Below are 17,530 nucleotides of genomic sequence, written 5' to 3' on the forward strand. Positions count from 1 at the left end.
ATTTCAATTTTCTCTCATTTTCCTTCCAAAATTCTCTCAAATACTAACTGTCGAAACCATTTTTATTTTTGAAAAAAAAACAAAAATTAGTTGTCGATGAAAATTTAGAGTCGCTACCAATCTTTTATTGAGGTGTGATTGGATCACCTAAAAATGAATTTGGTCTACGAGTTTTAGAAAAATGGATTCGGGAGTCAGTTACGTACGATGAAGGATTAGCACCCTCGTAACGCCCAAGAATTGGTACCAAATTGATTAATTAATGCCTTATAGCCGAGAGTTAAAAAAAATACTATCCTTAGTTAAATTAAATTATTTATTAAGACTTTCTCTTTTTGAAAAGATAAATATCACACCCAATGCGTTAGGGCACAACATTTATTCTTTTCAAGATGAGTTGGCCCAAAAAAAACTTGTATAAAATTTAAGAAAATATCTAATTGCTTAAAATTTATGAAGAAATCGCAACCCAATACGTTAGGACATAATTTCTTAAAATCCCAAACATTCAATATTTCCTTTATTTATTTTTTTTAAAAAAATCATTGTCTCGAGAAATCAACGTGTTACATCCAATACGTTAGGACACAACCTATTGAATTCCCGATGACAAGTTTTGTTTTGTTTGATTAAAGAGCAATCCTCGATTGTTAGATTTTACGAAGAAAATCAAAACCCAATACGTTAGGGCTCAATTTTCTTGAAAATTCTAAATACAAGTATTATCTCTATTTTGAAAAGTTCTATTTTTAAATTCGAGGAAAAAGGTGACGTAATGTTATAATGAATGTATGTATAGATGTTGCAATAACAAATACAACGATAATAAATACAATAATGGCATAGAAATAATATAAACAAATAAATAAATGAAACAAATATACATAAGGAAAAAAAAAGTCAATGACATGCAAATTATTAAATAAACTAGCAAGATAAAAAAGGTAATATAAATGAAAACACAAATAAATAAACAAATAGAAAATAAACATAAAAATATAAAGAATAAAAGGCATATGACATATACATTAAAACTATGAATAATACACATGAATTTATATATAAAATTTAGATTATATAAACAAAATACATAATGTATTTATGAAAATAAAGAAAAATATGAAAATATATATACATATAAATTATAAAATATATGTTAAAATAAGTAGGTATTTAAGCATTTTCGAAAATAAAAAAAACATAGATATATACGTATTTATAAGCATAAAAGAATATTTGTTTTTAAAATATATATATGTATAGATTAAAAATAATAAATACATTATCAAAAATAAATATGTATATATATAAAAATATTAGTTTGAGGGAAAAAAATATGTACGTATATACATTTATACAATTATATAAAAATAAATTAAATAATAATTACATTATATTCAAAAATAGGCGTATATATATGGAAATATATACATAAATATACATATATATAAAATAATTACATATGAAAATAATAATTACATTATTAATTAATGAAAAAAATTAAAAAACTAAATTGAATTGTAAAATAAAAAAACTGGGGTGAATTCGCAAATAATTGAAGATCAGAGGATCCATTTAAACGCGCGAATTACATAGAGGGGCTGGAAGGGAAATTTTCCCTTCTCCTCTAAAACGGCGCCATTCAAAAAAGGACTAGATTGGAATTGAAAATAAATTAATGGGATAAATTTTAAGACATAAAGAAACCAAATTGTAAAAATATTAAAAGGCGGAGGGGCTAAAAGAGAAATTTACCCCTCCGCTCAAAAACACGCGGATCCTAGGCCGGGTCAGGTCGGAGTCGGGTTGGCCTCCCCAAAACGATGCCGTTTTGGCACCGGGGGAGGCCAAGTGAAACGGCACCGTTTCACTAGGCTATTTAAGCCAAACAACCTTCAAAAATTTCATTTTCCCCTTTCTGTTTAAAAAAAAAACTAAAAAAGCTCTCAACCTCTCCCCTTTCCTCCGAGCACCGGCCTAAGGCCCAGTCATCAGCCGGTCACCGGCCACCGTGCCGGCCGTCGATCTTCGGCGCTGACACCACCGTCTGCGGTGGCCAGAAAAGGGGAAAATCCCCTATTCGATTCCTTAGGCCTTTCTAAGCCCAAATATGGGCTCAACTCCTTTAAAAATTGCCATAAAACCCCTCAAAATCCCTTGGAACCCCTCGACTTCCGTTCGTCTATCCTCAGAGACGAGCCTCGGCTTCTCCAACGGCGTTTCAAAAGGTAGAACGAATGTAAGTTTTTTTACCTTTTGTTTTATTGTACTTTAGCAGAGTAAAGAAATAATAGAAAAATAAAAGAAAATAAAACGATGTTAAAATATCAACCTTGCGATTTTTGATTGATCTTGCTCTTTGGTGCTTTGTTTGCTGCAAAAATAATAGTCCTTTTTATTGATTTTTCGATTCCCATTACAGTGTTACAATGGCTTTTTATAGTCGAATGAAAAATAAAAGAAAGAAACAAATCTTGTTTGATTCGATTTACGAATCTTTGGTTTTCTTTCTATCTTTGCTGTTTATTTCTTTCCTTGTTGTGTAGGTGAAGATCGCATGGAGATTCGGCCCTTGACTGCGGCGCGGACGGGCTACGGCGCTGATGCATTCTGTAGAAACCTTAGGGTTTCTTTATTCGTTTTGGGCCATGGCATTTGGGCCTCTATTCATTTCATATTTTGGGCTACCTAAGCCCATTTGTAATTTGGGTCCTTTAGACCAGGGCCAAAATAGGGTGTTACACTAACAGTTAATTTCAATTTGCTCTCAATTTCCTTTTTTAAAATAATTTTAAATTTTTTTATATTTTTATAAATCGTAAAAATTTGTACGATTTCATCAATGGCCAGATCATTGACTCGTCTTGATAAGCATCACATATCGGTGGAACAAATGAAAATGGTAAGTGTTAAATATAATTTTTAAATATTATTTAAAATTTTTTTATTTATGCATTTTTAGATAATTATTAATTTATTATTTGTTATAAAAGTCTGTAGATCGGGTTTTGGAATGCAATATCCGGAATATGCATGCTCCTCTATCACCGTTGGTAGAGAACTACCTGCGGGAAGCGGGTTTTTGGCACGTGGCAACGGTAGGCCGGGGATGCAAGGTGGACCCGAAACTAATCAGTGAATTGATCGAGAGGTGGAGACCCGAGACGCACACATTCCATCTTCCATGTGAAGAGTGCACTATCACTCTAGAAGATGTCAGTCTGCAATTGGGATTGCCGGTGGATGGGTACCCAGTCACCGGGTCTGCCCAATCTAGTGATTGGGGGGCGGTGTGCGAGCTTTTGGGCGCTATTCCGGAGAAAATGGAGGGAGGTAAGATCGAGATGGGCTGGTTACGTGACACATTCCCTGATTCGGATGAAGATTCAACCGAAATTGAAAGTATCCGATATGATCGGGCATACATTCTTCAATTAATTGGTGATCTGATGCCCGACACGTCACGGAGCCGCCTACATCTAAGATGGCTGCTGAAACTCGTTGATTTTAGAGCAGCCGATGAATTGAGTTGGGGATCTACCGTTTTGGCAATGTTATATTAGGAGATGTGCGGGGCGACACGACCGAGGAGAGCAAAAATTGGAGGTTGCCTGTCACTACTGCAGTCGTAGGCACGGTTTCGCTTTCCATTTCTACGTCCTCGAGTGGACCACCCATATACATTCCCACTCATAACGAGGTGAATTTTATATTAGATTTTACAATATTTATGTAGATTTTAAAAATAAAAGTATGCTAAAAATTTATTTAATTAGGTGGAACCATCCGGCAAGTCATGTTCGATTACCTACCTCTCTTGAAGATATACGGCTTCTATTGGACCAACGGTCAGAAGCACAAGTAAGTATTAAATAAAATAGATATTTCTATACATTCGCTAGTCGATTGGTATTTAGTATTTAGTATTTAGTATCATGTATATAACTAATATTTCTATCATGTTCATATAGTTTTAATGGACACCATATGAGGATCCGGCAATTCGGGCAGTAATTCCGGAAGAGTTCTTACAAAATCTGAACGCTTGGCACGTGAAAGTCGCGTTGATCAATTATGCGACCATGGAGATGCACCAGTCAAATAAGGTGTTACGGCAATTTGGATGTAGACAACCGATTCCTGTGGACCCTGAGGTGTTTGACGATCACCACAAAGTCGAACTTTGGCAATTGAATACGGATTGGCCGAGATACTGGTCCGAGTACATAGAAATGTGGGAAGCTCGGTATGAATATATACCTACCCGGGAACCAATCATCGTTCCGGAGTTAGCGTGCGTTCCAGAATACATGCCATGGTTTAGGATCCATGGCAAGCCGTATTTACTGACGCCAAAGGAGAGGCAGCGGCAAATACGTGTTGAAAGGGAAAGGCGCGGGCCTCTAAATCCAAGACGACAAGACGACGAAGATAGCCCTTCAACGAGGCCCAGACATTCACTCGGGTCATCATCAGCGGCCATGCAATCACCAGGCCCAACGAGAGCACCGACATAGTCACCCGACGCAGCAGTTCAACCGATCATACCCACGCAACCGCCTTTTCAGGTGATACCAGGTGCGTTTCCTAGCCCTTATATGTATCCTAACCCTTATATGTATCCTTTTTCGAGTCCTATGGCAGGTTGGAGCCAAATGCCCAGTTCAACTTCATTTCCTGTTATGCCGAGTGGACCGCCGATGTATAGGCCAGCGGCGTACCAGGGATCGCAAGAGGGGCCGTCGGGGAGGTCTCCTTTTTACGAATCCCCACCAACGTATGGGTTTCAAACATCGTTGCTGTTCGTGATGCAAACACCTCCACATACACTATTCTTTGAAGGTGGATCATCGTCCCAAGTCCGACAACCAGATGTCGTACCGGAAGAACCAGAATCCCCGCCGGAGGAACAACAACCGCCACCGGAAGCTAGAGAAAGGAGGAATCCAGCGTGTAACCGTCGACGGTCGCCATGTGGCACTGAATCCCCCAGGCATAGACATTGATTGCCGTATTTAAATTTATTTGTACAAATATTTTGAATATTTTGATATTATTTGATGTAATAAAATAGAAGTTTATTTGATGTAATAAAATAGAAATTTTTTTTAGTTATTTTGATATTATTTGATGTAATAAAATAGAAGTTTATTTGATGTAATAAAATAGAATATTTTGAATATTTTGAATATTTTAAATATATTGATATTATTTGAGAATTCTACTAACCATTAATACCCTTAACTTAAAAATCCTAACCTAATTTAATTAAAAACCTTAACCTAATTTAATTAAAAACCCTAACCTGATTTAATTAAAAACCCTAACCCTTAACCCTAAAACCCTAACCTAATTTAATTAAAAACCCTAACCCTTAACCCTCAAACCCTAACCTAATTTAATTAAAAACCCTAACCTAATTTAATTAAAAACCCTAACCTAATTAAATTAAAAACCCTAACCTAATTTAATTAAAAACCTTTGGTCATGATATTGCCCGCAACAACACCTTGGTGCGGCCTGTCAACTCTGTCACGCGAAACCATAAATTGTCTCGATCATGACACACTACGTGCATGGTGTTTTCCCTCGCCTTGGCCTTGTTAATTTCTTGAACTACCTTACTGCACCATACATGGCCTCCCTGCATTTGGCCTGCATAACTTGCTGCTCGCTTTGGAAAAAGTGCCGCCAAACGAAAATATGTCTCTCGCACAACCGATGTTATCGGTAGATGGCGCGTTCTTTTAAGAGCAGAATTTATGCATTCATCCAGGTTCGACGTCATATGGCCATACCGTAGGCCGCCGTCGAATGCTTGTGCCCACTGTTCGAAACGTATGTTACAAAGGTAGTCCGTCCCTTCTCCGTTAATTGAACGTAAAATTACCAACATCTCATGAAAACGATCTTTATTTATTTCATACCCTGCCAATATAAGATCATAGTGAATAATTTATACCATTTCTACCAATAAAACTAATTCAAATTGTCAAACGAAATAACAAAGATATAGACTAAATACACATGTTGGTCACTTGTCGTCGTTCCCTCTTAGATGGATATTGCCTGTAGTAGTTCGAAACAAAGTGTCTTAGGCAATATCTATGGTGTGTGCGCTGCCATAAGCTTCCCTGTCGATCAAATGCAGCTAGTATACCGGCGCCCCGATCTGAAATAACACAGATATCAGGTTGGGGGCACACATGCCTCCTTAACCTAGAGAGAAAGAAATCTCAGTCATCAGACGACTCCCTCGGTGTTATTGCAAATGCAATTGGAAGAATTCTCCCACCGTCATCCTGTGCCACTGCAAGCAATAGCCGATGTGTATACCTTCCGAACATGAAGGTACCGTCAATTTGTACGAACGGCTTGCAGTATGGAAATGCGTCTCGGCATTACTTAAAGGTCCAAAACAGGCGTTTTAACACTTGGCATCCACGTAGCAATCGGCCGTTGTAGTACGCATGTTCCATTTCAAAGTCCGTGATGGCACCTGGGACGTATCTCTCTAGCACCTGACACCACTACCATATTTCATTATATGAGGCGTCCCATCCACTATACATCTTCTCCAACGCCTTTTGCTTAGCTATCCAAGCCTTGCGGTAAGAGGGCGTGTACCCCATTTAGCTACGGATATTGGCAATTAACACCGGCACTGAAGTCCTGGGATCTTCTTTTACCGTGGGCAGTATCAAGCTAGCTAACATAGCTGAATCCATCTTGGGATGATCTTGGCATAATAAAAGTATTATTCAGAAACTGTCAATACTATACCTACAGCATATGTGTATGGACCTTTGTACTTTTTAATCTCCCACAACCCTGTCCTTTTCCTTAACGAGGCGTAGATTTTCCATGAACATGTGTCGTCTTGGACCGCACACTTCGCCTCAAACTTATCAGATTTGGATTTAATGACGTGGTAGTTAACGTCGTTTTTGATGCTATGTTGTTTCAAAGCACCAATAAAACTATCCTTGTTGGTAAACTGATTACCAGCTTCAAATTCACCGGAATCTACCCCTGAACTTGTACGATCATGCAACCGGTGTGGTAGATCTGGAAACTCTAACGCATCACCTGTGGACAGTTTGACATTATGCATGTGGTCTGGAGGTGAGTATGCTCTGAATCGTGGATTTTCTTCTTCATCTGAACTCCTTTCAGCATCTTCAGGTTCTATTGGAATAGGCTCCGGTTCAGAAAATAAGCCAACTTCTGCACCATCTGAGCTGGGCTCTCGAGGTGGATCCACATCAGAGTCATCTTCTAACCCACAATCATCTGCAGCGTACGAGGTCCCCTCACCGGTTGATGTCGTAGGGAGTACGTCATCCTTTCTTCTGGGCATTTGATGACGTCCCCAATTGGATGTAGATTGCCACCCACTAGAACTTGATGCTGTTCCCCAGTACGTATTTCCAGCATCAAACGTCGAGCCACCGACGTACGTGTCCCATCCACCGACAGAGTGTCTTGTGGGGGATGTGCATTCGACACCGCTACCGAACATGGGCTGTTTTGTATTTTGTAACCCGCTAACCGAGTGTCGGCCAGGGGTCATGTATACATCTCGAACACCGGTTGCAAGTACATCAGTTGGTGATGTAAATTGTACATATAACTCAGTATAAGGTGCTCCACTAGCAAGATGAGTCTGCACCATTGCCTCCAAGGTACGAGCACATTTTATGTCGAACGAGTCATATGTCACCGGATCAACAGAAGAACAAAATCGATACGTGATAGATAGAACTTTCATTGGCGTCGTTCCAAAAATTTTACGCCTAATTCTTTTACGAAGTTTTGTCAAATCTATGTTCTGGTTAAAAACCAGTCGCACCGTATTCTCTGACAAAAAAACAACACAATTCTTGGTGTGGCAAAGCTCACCATCGTAGTAAATAACAGCACTAATACGTTCACTCATATTTGAAACTCTAACCTTTTTAGCCTCTCTAAATTGTTTCTGCTGTGACTTATGCATTCTGAGAACATTTTTTTGCCTAATTTATAGCCTCAGCCCAAACATGCTACTGTAGTAAAATCGCGTCCACGAGGGCGCGATTTTCACAAATTCTTCTCAAATAGCATCCTGCTAGAAGCGATTTTATACTATTTGCTCAGAAACGTCAAAAAAAATTATTTCTTCCATGACTGACTGTAGCAAAAGCGTGTCCACGAGGGCGCGATTTTACAAATTCTTCTCAAATAGCATCCTGCTAGAAGCATTTTTATACTATTTGTTCAGAAACGTCAAAAAAAAAATTTCTTCCATGACCTACTGTAGCAAAAGCGCGTCCACGAGGGCGGGATTTCACAAATTCTTCTCAAATAGCATCATGCTAGAAGCGATTTTATACTATTTGATCAGAAATGTCAACTCGAAATTATTTCTTCCAAGACCTGAAACCCTAAAAAGCCTGAACCCTAAGCCCTAAAAGCCGAAAAAACCTAACATGGGAAAAACGGCAAAATCGCGTCCCCGAAACGCGCTACGTGGCTCAGGAAATCGCTACCACGTCAACGTGAGTTGCTGACGTGGTAGCATATCGCGTCCTATAGGGCGCGATTTGCTGCCATGTCATCAACTCGCGCTGACGTGGTAGCGATTTCCTGACGCGTCCCCTAACATCGCGCTGACATGGACGCGATTTGCCGAAAAATGGACTATTCTGGTAAATAATTAAATAATGAGCCCATTTCGATAATTTAAAAAAAAGATTTTTTTAGTAAAATGCCCATTTTTATTTTTATGATTCCGTAACCGTGTATTCATATGATGCCATGTTTAACATCCTGAAATTTGCTACTTGTCGTCAAGAAAAAGAAACCGCGGTGAATTAGCCTTTTACCATTTTAACTTGTTTTCGTTTTGGCTTTTTATTATATTTCAAAGGGTGGTTGTAATTATTGTACGTATAGTATTGCACCAAATATATATGGAGTAATTACTAATTTCTAATATTACACATATAATTTTACCCATTTAATTTTTAATTAATATACACATTTAGAACTATATAAGAAAAATAAACAATAATGTTAATTTGGTAAAATAAAATTTAAAAGTAGGTAAAACATGTAACAACTATAATAATAGTCCATAATAAATAGAAAAGATATTTAAACTAAATTAATAAACATATTTAATAATAGTATGAAAATTTGACTTTTATTTTCAAACAAACCCATAAAATATTTTTAATCTGCACTAAACAAATAACATATAGATAAAAAAGAAACAACTTTAATAACCATTGTTTCACAGAGTATAAACTTATAGAAAAATTAAAAAAATAATATCATAATAAAATATTTCCTCATTATCAATTAATATAATCTTCGATCACTTTCCGATGTTATTGTTATTTGAATATGATTCAATATTGACTCTTCGAAGAACCATGACTTTTATTCTTCATTTTTTTATATAATTCTAAAACTTTTTACTGGTAATTTGTCTTAGATGTTACTTAATTGAATATGCTTAATTACCGAATGCTATTTATAAAATTAAAAATAAATTTTATATTGGTATATAACTTTAATATTAATTAAGTGATAATTAAGATGCTTAGAGTTTTATTCAAGTAGTAATTATGTTTTACCTAAAAAACACATTTAAAAAAATAAAATTAACACAACTTTTTTATGCCAAAATTTTAGCTAATAATTATAATTATAATTATAATTATAACTATCTGTTATAAAATTTAAAAGAAATATAGAATGAACAAGAGAGAAGAGCAGAAGATGAAAGAATGATTCAACTTTCACATTGGCATCTAATAAGCTTGTACATGCCCTCTATTTATAAGGCTTCAAAAGCCATAAGTTACAAAGCATTAAAAACCAACATTAAGGTACCTTTTAAATGATTTAGAGGTTACAAGATAATGAATTTAGGGGTTATGGACATTCATCTTTTAGGGGTTACAATAGGATAAATTTGGGGAGGTGTTGGACATCCATTTATCAATGGATTTACAACACCCACCTTGGATGTCCATCAATAAAAATGTGTCTCGTTAAAACCTTATTATGAAAAAACTTGTGGGATAAAAACCTAATGAAGGAAAAGTGTGCACAATCTCCTATTACAAGTTGTCTTGTTAAAAACCTTTACCAAGAAAACCCAGTGGGACAAAACTTTGGTTAAAGGAGAAGACTGCAACATGCTTTAGGCTCCCCCTAATGACAACATCCTATTACATCTTTGAGTCGATGCATTCAATCTTGTATACTAGTCTTTCAAATGTTGTGATTGGCAATGCCTTTGATGTAACCACCCTTCAATTGATCTACACATATTGTATTATCTTCGTATAAGATAGTTTGTATCTTTTCCTGTAAAGGTAAATTACAACTGTGTCTTTGGTCCCACTACAATTAGCTTTAGTATTACTACTCTAACTAGGGTGTCTACCTTTCTGAGGGGTAGATAGCTGTTTAACACTCTACTCATCAATGTTTCCCACTTTACTCAGGCAATTTCTCATAAAGTGATTCATTGATTCGCATCTGAAACATGTACGAACTTGTTTTGCCTTCACCGACATGAAATTTTTCACAATGCACACATACAAATCTAGGACATTACAAACACTATCAATACTATCCACATACACAATTTCTCGGGTATATTTACTGAGTTGCACAAATCCCTGTCTAGATATCATTTGCAACATATTTCTTTCTGAACTCAGATCTCAAGAAATCCTAGTTAATCCTATCTCTTGGTACAACCCCTGTTAATGCCGACCACCAGTTATAAACCTTATGTTTTGTCAAAGACATGCCACATCTGAGATAATTATCAAGGAAACAGGTCATACCATCTAAAATTCTTTGAATATTTTCAAGCTAGTACTTAGCCTTAGTTGGGTCATCATTTGCTTTATCTCTGAATTCCTTAGCACCATACTTTCTAATTTATCAATCAAGAGCTGTCGAACTATTTCAGTTAGTTGCGGACTCAGGGGTGCCACAAGATGCAATAGGGGGTGGAGGTTGCTGAGCCTTTGTATTGACTCGCATAAATTCTATGAACCACTGACTCATAAGGTCGAAAAAGATATTTTTGACTTCACTATCAGACATTTGCGGAACTGGAAAGCTATGACTTCCTGTTCAAAAGTCAAGACATTAATATTTACTTTATCAAGGTCAGTATGATCAGGTTTTACTGGCATTCATTAAATCTAAAAGAAAAACAACTGGTTAGATCAGATCAAATAACATCACGCTATCGTAGGTTTATGTGGCATGTAATTTCTAGACCCTAAACATGTTATGTTCAATCTGAGAATCGACTAAATTGTAGCTGTGATACCACTAAATGTAACACCTCTCACCTGTTTCCGACATTGAATTAGGGTTATGGGATGCTACAACAGGTAATCAATCCAAAACATGCAAGTTTAAATCAAAATTTAATATGATTCATACAAAGAAATTTAGGCTAAGTATTATTAACTGCATATGTACATTTACGAGCCTTAAATTGAGTTTTCGGGACTTTAAAAATAGTTTAGAAATAATTAGGGACTAATTTGAAACAAAAAAGAAAAATATGGAAAACTTTGAAATTTTCTAAAAACATGGGACTCATGGCCGTGTGGCTATTCCACATGCCCGTGTGACCATCCACACACCCATGCCCACAACCCATGTAACTCATTGATTCTGTGTGCTAAATCTTGCACCTGAAATTAATGAGTCACACGATCGTGTGAGTAGATCGTGTGTGGCACACGATCGTGCATGTGCACTTTAAAAATATTGCATTTTAGGCCATTTTTCCACAAAAACTTAGATGCAAAGCCACACCATTATCAGCTGCAAAACCATGTTCAAACACATTGAATCTCATTAAAAAAACATGTCATTTTCACCCAACCTATGCCTATTCCATCATTTGGCAACACAACTCATATACCAAAAAAATTCAAAACCAAGCCTATACTTTCATGTCACAAGCATATACCAAATGATTTGCATTTAAGCTCAAAAACCATACATTCACTCATGTCAAAACTTACCATTACTCTTTTCATTCAACCACATTCATTTGTACCATAATTCAAATACCTTTGCAAAGTTTATATCAAGTGATTAATTAGCACAATAAGACCATAAACACACCAGGGTATAAAACATGTTCACATATAAGCTATTACAAAACATAAATATCATCTTATCAATCTAACCAATACCACATATACACAATCAAAAAATATAAAAATTTCACCTATTACATGACACATTCCACACTATATTTGGATTTTCATACCAAAACATGAATTAGCACATTATTAACTAACGCATATATTCATCACACAAATATAGAACATGCCATTCGTAATAAGTACCTGAAACATATAGTAGATACTCCTATTACATGCCACATATCCCAAAATTAATCGTTTTTAAAATCTACCAAAAAGAATCTGGATAGTGTGATATTCGCGTTGATCCAAGCGCCCGATTCCGCAAAATGTTGTCTATAAGGAAACATGAAAATGACACAAGTAAGCTTTCATAAGCTTAGTATGTTCACAGGTTAAAACGATAAATATTACCGAATAAACATAATAAATCATTTAATAACAATGTTAATAGACGTTAGTCCTGCCAACTACAATCAATCAATGGTGAGTTATACAGATATACAAGTTGCACAATCAATTCATTCATATGAACTCAATCATTATCAAGTGATGTGAACCGGCTCGGTTGATTAAGTCGAGTTCACTTAAGATGCCCGATCGTCGACAAGAAGTTCGTTCAAATTTGTAGATAGATGGAGAGAAGATGGTTTATAAGTGGAAGTAGTCAAAATGGGTTCAAAGATAGGCTGGGTTTGATAGTAGATAGGTTCGGTTTAAAACAAAGAAATGAATTATAAGTTGATAGATAATGGAATGGTAGAAAGAACTCAAGCTTCAAGAATGATTCAATACTATGAAAGTATTGCCCCGAGACTTATATTGCTTAAGGTGGATTAAATGAAAGTCGAAGATGGACCTTGACCAGTTACCTATATAGAGGTAAGAACCAAAGGTATAAAAATATGGTTGAACACCACACCGATTTGGTGATAAGTTCAATTGAGTTCGGATGGATGCTACTAGCAAGCTAGATAAGTTGCTTCGAGACTCGAACGAAAGAAGATAGGAGGTAACCTCACAAGAAAAAAAGTTCTATTAAGTTTAATAATCAAATTCTGTAACCTTTTACAATAAACAAATAAACTATTTATAAGCTACTAGGGATAGCCGAATGGACAAGATGTACAAGACTTAGCTATTAAGAAATTTGGCTATAATTAAGTAAATGAATTCCCTAGTGACTATGTCTATGTTCGGCTGAAGAAAAGGTTCAATGGACAGCTTCATAACTAAGGAAATGAACTTGGAACTTAGTGAATGCATGAGAGACCAATGGACATGTCTAGGTTCGACCATGGTGTGAATGTCCCCTCCAATAGGTGCTTATTTGCTGAATAATCACATAAGAAACCAATAGCCATCACATGATGCATGTAGGTAAGCATTCATGCATTCTTCCATTCGATGTAACTAGTTATGCATGCATCTTCTGATTCGTTGCACCATATTGTTCATGTATGTGCATTTGGCTCCATTTCATGAATGTGGATAAGAATTAAATTGGATGCTGCTCCTTGGCTAAATAGTTACTTTGGAAAGCTATCAGACAACCGTCATTCATTGTAGGTGATCATTCATGCATCCGTCCATGCTTTGAATCCAACCATGCATGAATCCTTCCTCCAAATGAACCTAGCCATACATGCACTAGGACATAAATGAAACTCCACATGCGGCTGTACCTACATAAATAATAAACACATCAAACGCATAATAAATAAAGCTCATAAATAATTAACTCAACTAGTGATTAATTCGGCTAGCTCAAAAATAAAAATTAACGTATCAAGCTGATTTGAGCTAATATATTCGATCATGACCTGTAGTAAAATGATTAAAATAAAACTAATGCTTAATTATTGAAAAATATAAAAAGAAATGAGCTGAATGTAATTTAAAATGAGATCAATGAGCTGAATGAAGTTCCAATGAGCTGATTAGAGCTGACTGAAGATTGATGAGCTGGAAATGAGCTAAAGTCAGCTCGCACGAGAGTGCAAGGACTTGTTAAAATGCTGATCCGAGCTTCCCCTTCGGCATTGAGCTTGTTCTCACTCCAAAGTTTAATAAATAAGGCTGAAATAGCTTCTTGGAAGCGCTTAGCTCGAGCTCTAGTCATGGCAGCTTTAGGAAGCTCAAGTGATGCTCGGCTCACGTTCGATGAGCTCCTGGCTGTGCTTACATCATCAAGTCACGATATATTATTGGAAATCAAGAAAATATTTTTACAATTCAATACGCAAGTCATGTAACCAATTTAAATCTGCCCATGAACTATATAACATATATGGATACGCGGTTATCCACCGAAACACACTAAAATGCTCCAATGAGCCAAACCAACCGAGAACACGTCATGGCACAAAGTGCCTAGCCCGTAGGCTAATGTCCCTGTAGAACACACATCGACACCAAGTTCCAAGCCCAAAAGCTTTACATCCGCCCTCGGTAACATGCCCGAAAAACTATAAATATAACACGATAGTCCACAACAAATGATGGACTCCAGTATATTTAGTGGACAGGAATGAATTAGGAATCATCATTTCATCTCAAGTCAGACTCGTACAGAACATAATATAATCTATTGACATGCCAATTGTATCCTATCTTATGTCCATCTAGGCTCGATATCCAAAACCGCATAATATCTTATAATTCAATTACATTTCTCACCTTGAATCATCTCTATGATTATTTCATTAAATATATATAAGTATTCACAAATCATAATTCAAAAGTCAATAAAATATTACGAATTATACTAAATTAAATCGTATGAACTTACCAAGGCTAAACTGCAGAGATAGCAAAATTCAGGGACTAATAAACAACATTCCTTTTTCCACAATTATCTACTTCTTCTTGATCTATAAAGTAAATTTTATTTCAATATATCAGCTTCAACTTCATGTAATATTCAATTTAGTGCTAATGTATTCCTATTTACAATTTTTCATAATTGGCCCAAACTTTTACACATTATTTGATTTAGTCCCTAAAATCGAAACAAGCTTATTTTCACAATTAATCCTTATACTCATAGAGCTAAATTTAATTACATTACAAATCAACCCTCTAGTTTTGAAATTTTTCAAGGAAACCATGCCAAATTTAACAACTTAATCCTTAAACTTATAAACTAAACAAAATCAATTTACAAACTAGTCCAAACTCATTATCAAGCTTTCAACTAAACCATTTTCTATCAAAAACATCCAAGATTCATTAATGGCAAGTTTTAAAATCTTTAACAGTTTTGAAATCGGAGACACGGGTTAGCTAAACCTAGTTGAAACGATCACAAAAACATAAAAATTATAAGAAATGGTGAAAGTGGCTTACCATGCAAAGTTTTAGCTTGGCCGAAGCTTCCTATGTATAAAAATGGTGGTTTCAGTCATGGGAATAAAAATTAAAGAAGATGAAAGCTTTATTTTTACTTTTGTCTTATTATTTTTATTTATTTTATTACTTTAATTAATTAAACTAAGATATAAAACATATAAAATGTAATAAAACCTAATGATCAATCGTCCATGATGGTTTATTAAGGTCTAATTACCATATAACGCCTCTTTCAATTACTAATTAAGCTATTTAATCTATAAAATTCAATAGTGATCAACTTTTACATCTTTTACGAATTAGTCCCTTTTCTTTAATTAACTAGTCAAACAATAAAACTTCTGAACCGTAGCTTCACATAACAATATAATAAATTTTTAAATATTTAATAAAAATATTTACGAGTTTGGTTTAGAGAAAAGAGGTCTCGATACCTTATTTTCCAAAATCAGTTGACTTTAGGGACAAACCACTTAACTTTAACTAATGATTCAAACAACAAAAATTATTAGGTCAAAATTCTATATATATAATATTTGACTCGTAAATATTAAATAATAAAATTTATGAACTCACTAGTCAGATTTGTAGTCCCGAAACCACTATTTTCAACACCACTGGAAAACGGGTTGTTACAGTAATCCGTCGTTTATCATCCTGACAGACCCAATTGGTTACCCTAGTCGAACTATGGTTCTACCTCCATAGTCCTTGAGTTTGCTGTCCCAATGGATTACCCTGTGTTTATCTCTCGTCGAACTATCTTGTGTTTATTTACCATCGGACTATTTGTGATGCCATAGCATCTTTCAAGTAAGGTCTTACTCATTTTATCATCAAATCATCACTTGATGCCATAGCATTTTTCAGCTGTTGTCTTACTTAATAATACCCCATGTTTACCATCCCGGCAGACTATTAAAGGATGCCATAGTGTCTTTATAACACCCTTTACCCAATTCGGGTCATGCTACGTGGAACAATCAAGACAACATTTGAAATTTTATAACATAATTCACATACATTGGAATGAAATAAATTGAAGTCTACAAGTACTTAATTGTGAAATTCAAGTATGAAATAGGTTTAATTTGCAAAATTTTTGAAGTTTTAAAGTTTCAAAAAAAAATTGTATCGGTATTTAATTGTTGGGCATCTATACTGTATCAATACCATACCTAAATAATGATACCAAAATTCAACTATGTTAGTTAGGAAAAAAATAAGGGTATCGATACTTATATAAAAATTGATATTATTTTAGTATTCTGTTTGTTTTAAAAACTATTCTTATGGTCAAGTATCAATGCGAAGTACAAAAATATCGATACAAAAGTTCAAAAAAGGTAAAATTCCATCTTTAAAATGTCTATTTCATGTTTAAAACATCTAAAATTCAAATAATACTCTTTAGAAACAATTAGAGACCTAAAATCATCAATAACAAACATACTAACTAATAATCAAGATTTCTTGTATTCAACTAATTGTCATTATAGAATTTACAATACTAATATACCAAGGATTAACAACTCAATTATACCAATATGCCATCAATGAAACCTCAAACATCAATCAAACATGCATTCATTCAACCATTCAAAAATCTCCCATTTGACTCCATATCAACCATATAATTTATGCACTAATCCTCACTAAGATCATACCTTTAAACAACTCAAAACACATCAAATATTTTCCAAAATAACACAAGTTTCTAGTTCTAACCAATATGCCGTAAGACACCATCACATCCAATCTAATTCAAAACATTCATATAATCATTAACTAAAGCATAAACCACACACCACATTCCATGTTGTTAACCATTTCATAATTTAATTCAACATGTCATTCCCCAAATAGCTTTATCACATCTCTTAAAAGCATACCATAAAAACATTTAATATAACATGCTACATATCAACTTAAAACACATTATAATACAAACTAGAACTTCAATTTTATCAACTCCAAAACTCTATATAAATGACAAAAAC

The sequence above is a fragment of the Gossypium hirsutum genome, chromosome D13 (assembly GCF_007990345.1).
Source record: "Gossypium hirsutum isolate 1008001.06 chromosome D13, Gossypium_hirsutum_v2.1, whole genome shotgun sequence".
Lineage (NCBI taxonomy): Eukaryota > Viridiplantae > Streptophyta > Magnoliopsida > Malvales > Malvaceae > Gossypium > Gossypium hirsutum.